Raw genomic sequence first — 12644 nt, 5'->3', positions numbered from 1 at the left:
CTTGTGCTGCCTCTGAGGCCGCCATGTACTCCGCTTCACATGTAGATCCCGCCACGACGCTTTGCTTGCAACTGCACCAGCTTACTGCCCCACCATTCAAAATATACACGTATCCGGTTTGTGACTTAGAGTCATCCAGATCTGTGTCGAAGCTAGCATCGACGTAACCCTTTACGACGAGCTCTTCGTCACCTCCATAAACAAGAAACATATCCTTAGTCCTTTTCAGGTACTTCAGGATATTCTTGACCGCTGTCCAGTGTTCCATGCCGGGATTACTTTGGTACCTTCCTACCAAACTTACGGGAAGGTTTACATCAGGTCTGGTACACAGCATGGCATACATAATAGACCCTATGGCCGAGGCATAGGGGACGACACTCATCTTTTCTCTATCTTCTGCCGTGGTCGGGCATTGAGCCGTGCTCAATTGCACACCTTGCAATACAGGCAAGAACCCCTTCTTGGACTGATCCATATTGAACTTCTTCAATATCTTATCAAGGTACGTACTCTGTGAAAGACCAATGAGGCGTCTTGATCTATCTCTATAGATCTTTATGCCTAATATAAAAGCAGCTTCTCCAAGGTCCTTCATTGAAAAACACTTATTCAAATAGGCCTTTATACTTTCCAAGAATTCTATATCATTTCCCATCAATAGTATGTCATCCACATATAATATGAGAAATGCTACAGAGCTCCCACTCACTTTCTTGTAAACACAGGCTTCTCCATAAGTCTGTGTAAACCCAAACGCTTTGATCATCTCATCAAATCGAATGTTCCAACTCTGAGATGCTTGCACTAGCCCATAGATGGAGCGCTGGAGCTTGCTACCTTGTTAGCATTCTTAGGATCGACAAAACCTTCCGGCTGCATCATATACAATTCTTCCTTAAGAAAGCCGTTAAGGAATGCTGTTTTGACGTCCATTTGCCATATCTCATAATCATAGAATGCGGCAATTGCTAACATGATTCGGACGGACTTCAGCTTCGCTACGGGTGAGAAAGTCTCATCGTAGTCAACCCCTTGAACTTGTCGATAACCCTTAGCGACAAGTCGAGCCTTTATAGATGGTCACATTACCATCTGCGTCTGTCTTCTTCTTAAAGATCCATTTATTTTCTATGGCTCGCCGATCATCGGGCAAGTCAGTCAAATTCCATACTTCGTTTTCATACATGGATCCTATCTCGGATTTCATGGCTTCTAGCCATTTGTCAGAATCTGGGCCCGCCATTGCTTCTTCATAGTTCGAAGGTTCACCATTGTCCAACAACATGATTTCCAAGACAGGGTTCCCGTACCACTCTGGTGCGGAACGTGTCCTTGTGGACCTACGAAGTTCAGTAGGAGCTTGATCTGAAGCTTCATGATCATCATCATTAACTTCCTCCCCAGTCGGTGCAGGCACCACAGGAACATCTTCCCGCGCTGCGCTACTTTCCGGTTCGGAAGGGGTGACTATCACCTCATCAAGTTCCACTTTCCTCCCACTCACTTCTTTCGAGAGAAACTCTTTCTCCAGAAAGGACCCGTTCTTGGCAACGAAGATCTTGCCTTCGGATCTGAGGTAGAAGATATACCCAATGGTTTCCTTAGGGTATCCTATGAAGACGCATTTTTCCGATTTGAGTTCGAGCTTTTCAGGTTGAAGTTTCTTGACATAAGCATCGCATCCCCAAACTTTTAGAAACGACAGCTTAGGTTTCTTCCCAAACCATAATTCATACGGTGTCGTCTCAACGGATTTCGACGGAGCCCTATTTAAAGTGAATGCGGCAGTCTCTAAAGCATAGCCCCAAAATGAGAGCGGTAGATCGGTAAGAGACATCATAGATCGCACCATATCCAATAGAGTGCGATTACGACGTTCGGACACACCATTACGCTGAGGTGTTCCAGGCAGCGTGAGTTGTGAAACAATTCCACATTTCCTTAAGTGTGTGCCAAATTCGTGACTCAAATATTCCCCTCCACGATCTGATCGTAAGAACTTTATTTTTCTGTCACGTTGATTCTCAACCTCACTCTGAAATTCCTTGAACTTTTCAAAGGTCTCAGACTTGTGTTTCATTAGGTAGACATACCCATATCTACTCAAGTCATCAGTGAGAGTGAGAACATAACGATAGCCACCGCGATCCTCAACACTCATTGGACCGCACACATCAGTATGTATGATTTCCAATAAGTTGGTTGCTCGCTCCATTGTTCCGAAGAACGGAGTCTTGGTCATCTTACCCATGAGACATGGTTCGCATGTGTCAAATGATTCATAATCGAGAGACTCTAAAAGTCCATCAGCATGGAGCTTCTTCATGCTCTTGACACCAATGTGACCAAGGCGGCAGTGCCACAAGTATGTGGGACTATCGTTATCAACTTTACATCTTTTGGTATTCACACTATGAATATGTGTAACATCACGTTCGAGATTCATTAAGAATAAACCATTGACCAGCGGGGCATGACCATAAAACATATCTCTCATATAAATAGAACAACCATTATTCTCGGATTTAAATGAGTAGCCATCTCGCATTAAACGAGATCCAGATACAATATTCATGCTCAAAGCTGGCACTAAATAACAATTATTGAGGTTTAAAACTAATCCCGTAGGTAAATGTAGAGGTAGCGTGCCGACGGCGATCACATCGACCTTGGAACCATTCCCGACGCGCATCGTCACCTCGTCCTTTGCCAGTCTCCGTTTATTCCGCAGCTCCTGTTTTGAGTTACAAATATGAGCAACCGCACCGGTATCAAATACCCAGGAGCTACTACGAGTACTGGTAAGGTACACATCAATTACATGTATATCACATATACCTTTGGTGTTGCCGGCCTTCTTGTCCGCTAAGTATTTGGGGCAGTTCCGCTTCCAGTGACCACTTCCCTTGCAATAAAAGCACTCAGTCTCAGGCTTGGGTCCATTCCTTGGCTTCTTCCCGGCAACTGGCTTACCGGGCGCGGCAACTCCCTTGCCGTCTTTCTTGAAGTTCTTCTTACCCTTGCCTTTCTTGAACTTAGTGGTTTTATTCACCATCAACACTTGATGTTCCTTTTTGATCTCCACCTCCGCTGATTTCAGCATTGAATATACCTCAGGAATGGTCTTTTCCATCCCCTGCATATTGAAGTTCATCACAAAGCTCTTGTAGCTCGGTGGAAGCGACTGAAGGATTCTCCCAATGACCGCGTCATCCGGGAGATTAACTCCCAGCTGAGACAAGCAGTTGTGTAACCCAGACATTTTGAGTATGTGCTCACTGACAGAACTATTTTCCTCCATTTTACAACTGAAGAACTTGTCGGAGACTTCATATCTCTCGACTCGGGCATGAGCTTGGAAAACCATTTTCAGCTCTTCGAACATCTCATATGCTCGTGTTTCTCAAAACGCTTTTGGAGCCCCGGTTCTAAGCTGTAAAGCATGCCGCACTGAACGAGGAAGTAATCATCAGCACGTGATTGCCAAGCGTTCATAACGTCTTGGTTCTCTGCGATGGGTGCGTCACCTAGCGGTGCTTCTAGGACATAATCTTTCTTGGCAGCTATGAGGATGATCCTCAGGTTCCGGACCCAGTCCGTATAGTTGCTGCCATCATCTTTCAGCTTGGTTTTCTCTAGGAACGCGTTGAAGTTGAGGGCAACGTGGGCCATTTGATCTACAAGACATATTGTAAAGATTTTAGACTAAGTTCATGATAATTAAGTTCATCTAATCAAATTATTCAATGAACTCCCACTCAAATAGACATCCCTCTAGTCATCTAAGTGAAACATGATCCGAGTCAACTAGGCCGTGTCCGATCATCACGTGAGACGGACTAGTCAACATCGGTGAACATCTTCATGTTGATCGTATCTTCTATACGACTCATGCTCGACCTTTTGGTCTTCCATGTTCCGAGGCCATGTCTGTACATGCTAGGCTCGTCAAGTCAACCTAAGTGTATTGCGTGTGTAAATCTGGCTTACACCCGTTGTATTCGAACGTTAGAATCTATCACACCCGATCATCATGTGGTGCTTCGAAACAACGAACCTTCGCAACGGTGCACAGTTAGGGGGAACACTTTCTTGAAATTATTGCGAGGGATCATCTTATTTAAGCTACCGTCATTCTAAGCAAATAAGATGTAAAACATGATAAACATCACATGCAATCAAATAGTGACATGATATGGCCAATATCATTTTGCTCCTTTTGATCTCCATCTTCGGGGCGCCATGATCATCTTCATCACCGGCATGACACCATGATCTCCATCATCGTGTCTTCATGAAGTTGTCACGCCAACGATTACTTCTACTTCTATGGCTAACGCGTTTAGCAATAAAGTAAAATAATTTACATGGCGTTATTCAATGACACGCAGGTCATACAAAAAATAAAGACAACTCCTATGGCTCCTGCCGGTTGTCATACTCATCGACATACAAGTCGTGATTCCTATTACAAGAACATGATCAATCTCGTACATCACGTATATTTCATTCATCACATCCTTTTGGCCATATCACATCACAAGGCATATGCTGCAAAAACAAGTTAGACGTCCTCTAATTGTTGTTGCAAGTTTTTACGTGGCTGCTATAGGTTTCTTAGCAAGAATGTTTCTTACCTACGCCAAAACCACAACGTGATATGCCAATTTCTATTTACCCTTCATAAGGACCCTTTTCATCGAATCCGTTCCGACTAAAGTGGGAGAGACAGACACCCGCCAGCCACCTTATGCAACTAGTGCATGTCAGCCGGTGGAACCTGTCTCACGTAAGCGTACGTGTAAGGTCGGTCCGGGCCGCTTCATCCCACGATGCCGCCGAAACAAGATAAGACTAGTAGTGGCAAGAAAATTGACAACATCTACGCCCACAAAAAGTTTGTGTTCTACTCGTGCATAGAAACTACGCATAAACCTGGCTCTGATACCACTGTTGGGGATCGTAGCAGAAATTTAAAATTTTCTACGCATCACCAAGATCAATCTATGGAGTCATCTAGCAACGAGAGAGAGAGGAGTGCATCTACATACCCTTGTAGATCGCGAGCGGAAGCGTTCAAGAGAACGGGGTTGATGGAGTCGTACTCGTCGTGATCCAAATCACCGATGACCGAGCGCCGAACGGACGGCACCTCCGCGTTCAACACACGTATGGTTGGGGAAGACGTCTCCTCCTTCTTGATCTAGCAAGGGGGAAGGAGAGGTTGATGGAGATCCAGCAGCACGACGGCGTGGTGGTGGAAGTAGCGGGGATCTCGGCAGGGCTTCGCCAAGCTCAGCGAGAGGGAGAGGTGTTACGGGAGGGAGAGGCAGGCGCCAGGGCTGTGGTGCGGCTGCCCTCCCTCCCCCCTCCTATATATAGGCCTCCTGGGGGGCGCCGGCCCTAGGAGATCTGATCTCCAAGGGGGGCGGCGGCCAAGGGGTGGCTTCCCCCCCCCCCCAAGCCAAGTGGGGGGCGCCCCCACCCCTAGGGTTTCCAACCCTAGGCGCAGGGGAGGCCCAAGGGGGGCGCACCAGCCCACCAGGGGCTGGTTCCCCTCCCACTTCAGCCCATGGGGCCCTCCGGGATAGGTGGCCCCACCCGGTGGACCCCCGGGACCCTTCTAGTGGTCCCGGTACAATACCGGTGACCCCCGAAACTTTCCCGGTGGCCGAAACTGGACTTCGTATATATAATTCTTCACCTCCAGACCATTTCGGAACTCCTCGTGATGTCCGGGATCTCATCCGGGACTCCGAACAACTTTCGGGTTACCGCATACTAATATCTCTACAACCCTAGCGTCACCGAACCTTAAGTGTGTAGACCCTACGGGTTCGGGAGACATGCAGACATGACCGAGACGACTCTCCGGTCAATAACCAACAACGGGATCTGGATACCCATGTTGGCTCCCACATGTTCCACGATGATCTCATCGGATGAACCACGATGTCGAGGATTCAATCAATCCCGTATACAATTCCCTTTGTCAATCGGTACGTTACTTGCCCGAGATTCGATCGTCGGTATCCCAATACCTTGTTCAATCTCGTTACCGGCAAGTCACTTTACTCGTACCGTAATGCATGATCCCGTGACCAACCACTTGGTCACTTTGAGCTCATTATGATGATGCATTACCGAGTGGGCCCAGAGATACCTCTCCGTCATACGGAGTGACAAATCCCAGTCTCGATCCGTGTCAACCCAACAGACACTTTCAGAGATACCTGTAGTGTACCTTTATAGTCATCCAGTTACGTTGTGACGTTTGGTACACCCAAAGCACTCTTACGGTATCCCGGAGTTACACGATCTCATGGTCTAAGGAAAAGATACTTGACATTGGAAAAGCTCTAGCAAACGAACTACACGATCTTGTGCTATGCTTAGGATTGGGTCTTGTCCATCACATCATTCTCCTAATGATGTGATCCCGTTATCAATGACATCCAATGTCCATAGTCAGGAAACCATGACTATCTGTTGATCAACGAGCTAGTCAACTAGAGGCTTACTAGGGACACGTTGTGGTCTATGTATTCACACATGTATTACGATTTCCGGATAACACAATTATAGCATGAACAATAGACAATTATCATGAACAAGGAAATATAATAATAACCATTTTATTATTGCCTCTAGGGCATATTTCCAATAGTTCTTGGCTGTGTTACAAGGTGTGAGTATTGAGTAAGACTCAAGACCTGACCACGGCAGAAGAGAGAGAAAGGACGAAGGTCGTCCCCTATGCTTTAGACGTAGGCTCTACAGTATGCAATGCTATGTACCGCACCTGAAGTGTGCCTTGCCATGAGTTAGTCAAGGGGTACAATAGTGATCCAGGAATGGATCACATGACAGCGGTCGAACTTATCCTTAGTAACTAGTGGACTAAGGAATTTTCTCGATTATGGAGGTGGTAAAAGAGTTCATCGTAAAGGGTTACGTCGATGCACACTTTGACACTAATCCGGATGACTCTGAGTAGTAAACCGGATTCGTATAGTAGAGCAGTTATTTGGAATAGCTCCAAGTAGCGCGTGGTAGCTGCATCTACAAGATGACATAGAGATTTGTAAAGCACACATGGATCTGAAAGGTTCAGACCCGTTGACTAATAACCTCTCTCACAAGCGAGATATGAACAAACCCCATGGGTGTTGGATTCATTACAATCACATAGTGATGTGAACTAGATTATTGACTCTAGTGCAAGTGGGAGACTGTTGGAAATATGCCCTAGAAGCAATAATAAAATGGTTATTATTGTATTTCCTTGTTCATGATAATTTTCTATTGTTCATGCTATAATTGTATTAACTGGAAACCGTAATACATGTGTGAATACATAGACCACAACATGTCCCTAGTAAGCCTCTAGTTGACTAGCTCGTTGATCAATAGATGGTTATGGTTTCCTGACCATGGACATTGGATGTCATTGATAACGGGATCACATCATTAGGAGAATGATGTGATGGACAAGACCCAATCCTAAGCATAGCACAAGATCGTGTAGTTCGTTTGCTAAGCGCTTTTCTAATGTCAAGTATCGTTTCCTTAGACCATGAGATTGTGCAACTCCCGGATACCGTAGGAATGCTTTGGGTGTACCAAACGTCACAACGTAACTGGGTGGCTATAAAGGTGCACTACAGGTATCTCCGAAAGTGTCTGTTGGGTTGGCACGAATCGAGACTGGGATTTGTCACTCCGTATGACGGAGAGGTATCTCTGGGCCCACTCGGTAATGCATCATCATAATGAGCTCAATGTGACTAAGGAGTTAGCCACGGGATCATGCGTTACGGAACGAGTAAAGAGACTTGCCGGTAACAAGATTGAACGAGGTATTGGGATACCGACGATCGAATCTCGGGCAAGCAACATGCCGATAGACAAAGGGGATTGTATACGGGATTGATTGAATCCCTGACATCGTGGTTCATCCGATGAGATTATCGTGGAACATGTGGGAGCCAATATGGGTATCCAGATCCCGCTATTGGTTATTGTCCGGAGAGGTGTCTCGGTCATGTCTGCATGGTTCCCGAACCCGTAGGGTCTACACACTTAAGGTTTGGTGACGCTAGAGTTGTTATGGGAAATAGTATGTGGTTACCGAAGGTTGTTCGGAGTCCCGGATGAGATCCCGGACATCACGAGGAGTTCCGGAATGGTCCGGCGGTGAAGATCGATATATTGGACGAAGGGTATTGGAGTCCGGAAGTGTTCCGGGGGTACCAGGCTATGGCCAGCATGACCGAAAGGTGTTTCGGGAGCCCCGGCAAGTGTTGGAGGGCCTCATGGGCCAAAGGGGAAGGGGCAAACCAGCCCACTAAGGGGTGGTGCGCCCCCCACACCCTTTCCCACGTTACTTGGGGAGGTGGGGCAAGCCTCCACCTGCTTGGCTTGGGGGGCAAGTCTCCCTAGGATTTTCCCTAGGGAGATCCAATCTGCTTGGCCGCCGCCCCCTAGGGGAAACCCTAGGGCGCCTCCCCCTCTCCCCTTGCCCCTATATATAGTGGAGGAGTGGGAGGGCAACCGCACCTCTTCCCTGGCGCAGCCCTCCCTCCTCATACACCTCCTCCTCCTCCGTAGTGCTTAGCGAAGCTCTGCCGGAGAACCACGAGCTCCATTGCCACCACGTCGTCGTGCTGCTGGAGTTCTCCCTCAACTTCTCCTCTCCCCTTGCTGGATCAAGAAGGAGGAGACGTCCCCGGGCTGTACGTGTGTTGAACGCGGAGGCGCCGTCCGTTCGGCGCTGGATCAGATCTTCCGCGATTTGAATCGCCGCGAGTACGACTCCATCAACCGCGTTCTTGTAACGCTTCCGCTTAGCGATCTTCAAGGGTATGAAGATGCACTCCCTCTCTCTCGTTGCTAGCATCTCCTAGATTGATCTTGGTGACACGTAGGAAAATTTTGATTTATTGCTACGTTCCCCAACACTGGATTGATGAATTGTCGGGGGTTCTTTGGTCGATCAGGACGACGCCAAATTGAGCCACCAGCCAGACACCTTTTGCCCTGGTATACGGGGCAGAAGCAGTTCTCCCGACGGAACTCATATACGGGTCACCTCGAGTGCTCACTTATGATGAGCTTGAGCAAGAGTAGTTGCGCCAAGATGACGCAACGCTCCTTGAGGAAGATCATCTTCGGGCGGCTCTGAGAGCAGCGCGCTACCAGCAAGCCTTGTGTCCCTACCATAGCCATAAGGTTCATGCCCGAAGCTTTGAGGAAGGCGACCTTGTTCTTCGGCGCATTCAGTCGGCCAAGAATTCCAACAAGTTGACGCCAAAGTGGGAAGGCCCTTATCGGGTAATGCGAGTCACCAGGCCCGGCGCAGTCCGCCTGGAGACCGAAGATGCTGTCCCAGTGAGCAACTCCTGGAACATCGAGCATCTTCGCAAGTTTTACCCATAAGGCGTGGCTTGCCGGGCCTCCCGGCAAGCCACCTTTTGTACAAGCTTTGCCGGCAAGGCATGTAACCCTTTGTACAAAGCCAGGCGCAGACCCTGAGCATAAATAAATGAAGCGCTGGCGCCCTAAGTCATAGCATGCTTGCTAGGTCGAGTCTCTTCCTTAGTTAGGGTTGATAGTGCTCAGCGGCGACTAACCCCTAGCTTAGAGGTCGAGTACGCGTCTATCTGTTCTTTTCTGTCCTCCTTTGGTTCGCAGGGCACGTGAGCACTTCTGCTGAGCTACTTGTAAGAAAGAAAACGGACCGGCGTCCCAACCCCGGCAAACCAGGGTTGCCGGGGGCTGCAAGCACAAGGATCCAACCGCGGCAAGATGAGGTTGCCGGGGGCTGCAGATCCAGATAAGTCTTTCATCCTCTGTCGTGCATTTCGGAACGGAACTGGGGCATGTGAAACCTCGTTTTATCTCCAGGCTACCGTGCTCCCCTTTTTCCTATACCTAAGGATTATCTCCTAGGTCTGGATTTGGTTGTAGCCGCGGCAGCAAGGAGGTAGAACGAGGAGCCTAAAGCCCACTTCATCCCTGCCTCCGCCAAGAGCGCGAGAATGGTCGGGTGAAGTGAGGGGGACGGCAAGGCCTGTTGCCGGGCGAAAAACATTTATCTTAAATAATAACAAGGATTCGCTCCTTGTCGCGGGGTCTACCCACGAACGAAAAACCCGGCAAGCATCCCTTTTTCATTAAAAACATCCCATACAGGTACAGTTCATACGGAATGAAAAACATGAGCAAGGGGATTACAGGTTTTAAATTTAACAGGGCCCGAAGGCTTACAGATTAAAAAAGAGATAAGATGCCCGTGATCCCTTTCTTGTCCCTCTCCTCAGGAGGCAGGTCAAGGAGGCGAGAGGGCAAAAGGGGCGCCTAGGCAAGCTACGAGCAGCAGAAAGCACCAAGAGAACACCCCGGTGGCCGCCCACGGGTGGGCCGGTGATGACGGTGCCGGGAAAGGAGCTGGAAGACGAGGCGGCAGGACCGGCAGTACGCGACGAAGGCGTCGGTGCCCGCGTACTCCAAGTTGACAGCCTTGCCGCCCACCCTCTTCCTCTTCCGCAGCCTCCCGACGCCAGCCGCCCAAGGAGACGGCCCCGAGAAGTTCAAGGAGCTGGCCCCACCCCCGGCAAAACTCTGCCGGAGGAGCGGCCAGGTGCAGATGCTACTGCTGCCGCACCCGCTCAGGCACGGGGTGTCCGACGCCTAGTCGGACTCATCCCCGTCATCTGCCCCGCTGTCCTCCTCATCACTTTCGCTCGAGGAAGAGCTTCCATCGTCGGAATATCCATCGGAGGAGCTCTCCACGCAGCACTCCAGGCGAGTCCCGAAGTCTCCGAAGACCTTGACGGAGAGCAGGCCGTCCTCCATTAATTTGAAGTAGAGGACGAGCCCCGCCGTCAGGCTGTGGATGCGAGCGAACGTCTTGCACCCACGACGGAGGTACATGACCCGAGGAGCCGGGAAGTCGACGTCGACCCGCGTGCCCCCATTCCCACAACCCCTCATGTGCAGTCTGAGGGATTGGGGCGGGTCACGCTCCATCTCCCGAGCAAACGGGGCGGGAAGACGAAGACGGCGACGCGGAGGCCGGCGCAGCCTGATGAAGAACTCACGGGGCTGGTCTTCGACGTGGCCTTCCATCGGAAAAGGCATCATTGGCGGGGGCGAAGCCGGCGCGCCGCCCCGTCCTCCTCTTCCCCGAGCACCACGACCTCTGCCCTGGCCTCGCCCACGGCCTCGCCCCCTCCCCCTTCCCCTCGCGGCCGGTTCCACCACCGCGGGCTCAGGAGGAGGAGGGACGCGCTGTCGGGCGGCGACCCTCGCCGCCACCGTCGAGGGACCCGGATTCCCTTTCTCCATGGCGAGTGAAAGGAAGAAGCAGAAGCAAGAGGAGATAGATGACAAAAGATTGCGGGACTCCATCCCCCCTTCTCCCTCTTTATAAAGGGGCGGGGTCGGGGCTCGGCTGCCCCGCTCGGCCAATCCAGCCACCGGAGGTGCAGGGAATCAGGACCGACCCGCTGCCCCAACCAGCGACGGCCCGGTTTCCCGCCTCCACCGCTTGCCGCCCCAGGCGCATGAAGGACGCGTGGCGAACGTGCAAAACTGAGAGGACGGGTGAAGCGACCTCTCCCCACCCCGTGATCGTGGGGAGTGGACGCCTTGAAGACCGCGACCCGGCCCCATTATGTAAATGAGCCGCGCCTCCACGCCTCCCTCTTTTTACGGGGAAGGCGCGAGTCGCCTCTTTACTGCGCTGTGACGCACGCGTGCAGAAACTGCCCCACGCATGCCGCTCACGTCATGCACACCCCTCCACGCCGCGCCGCGCGCGGGGGTCGTGGGAAGCACAGCGCGCGAAAAGTTTTACCGCGGTAAAAACCGCCCCGCCTGCCCGCGCACCGTTTTGGGCCTGGCCCAACAACATGTCGCGCTTATGTGTGGCCCAGGCCCGGGGGCTTCCGTCGGTGTACAAAAAGAGGGGCGCACTTTTGTACCCCTTTACCTGTGCACGGGCAGTCGGAGCCGCGCCCGCGGTCATACCAAGCAGAACAGGGGAGGCGAGTCAAGGTAAGACCAAAGCCCAAGATAATCAGAGCAACGCCAAGGCCAAGACCACAAAGAGCAGAGGGACGAAGCAGGTTCCCCCGTCAAGACCCTTGCCGGGGCAGCTCGCCCCACACCAACAGAGCGAGCCATCCTTGAGCCCACGGTCCCCAACGCCATCATCCACGTGGGGCCAGGGCTCGGGAAGGCACCTCTGTGGTGGCATGCAGATCTTTGTGAAGACATATTCAAGATCAGGTGAGGATTAGAAGACGATGATCCTCGGCAAGATCCTTGCCGAGGAAGGCCACCAGACCCCCGGCAAGGTCCTTGCCGGGGACGACAACGTGCCGCGGCAAGACCCTTGCCGGGCCACACGGCAAGACCCTTGCCGGGCCACCCGGCAAGACCCTCGCCAAGGACACCAGCAGGGCCACCGCCAGGCCCGCACCAACCAAGTTTCCGCCGTCGTTCGCATGCAGCTGCCAGCTCAACCAGCTGAGCAGGCACCTGTGTGGCAACATGCAGCTCCCGGGCCAACTCATCAAGCGCCTGCGTGGCGGCATGCAGATCTTCGTGAAGGCTCCATCACCGCGCCACCCCAG

The sequence above is a fragment of the Triticum aestivum genome, chromosome 3D, assembly GCF_018294505.1.
Source record: "Triticum aestivum cultivar Chinese Spring chromosome 3D, IWGSC CS RefSeq v2.1, whole genome shotgun sequence".
Taxonomy (NCBI): domain Eukaryota; kingdom Viridiplantae; phylum Streptophyta; class Magnoliopsida; order Poales; family Poaceae; genus Triticum; species Triticum aestivum.
This window is presented reverse-complemented; position numbering follows the sequence as displayed.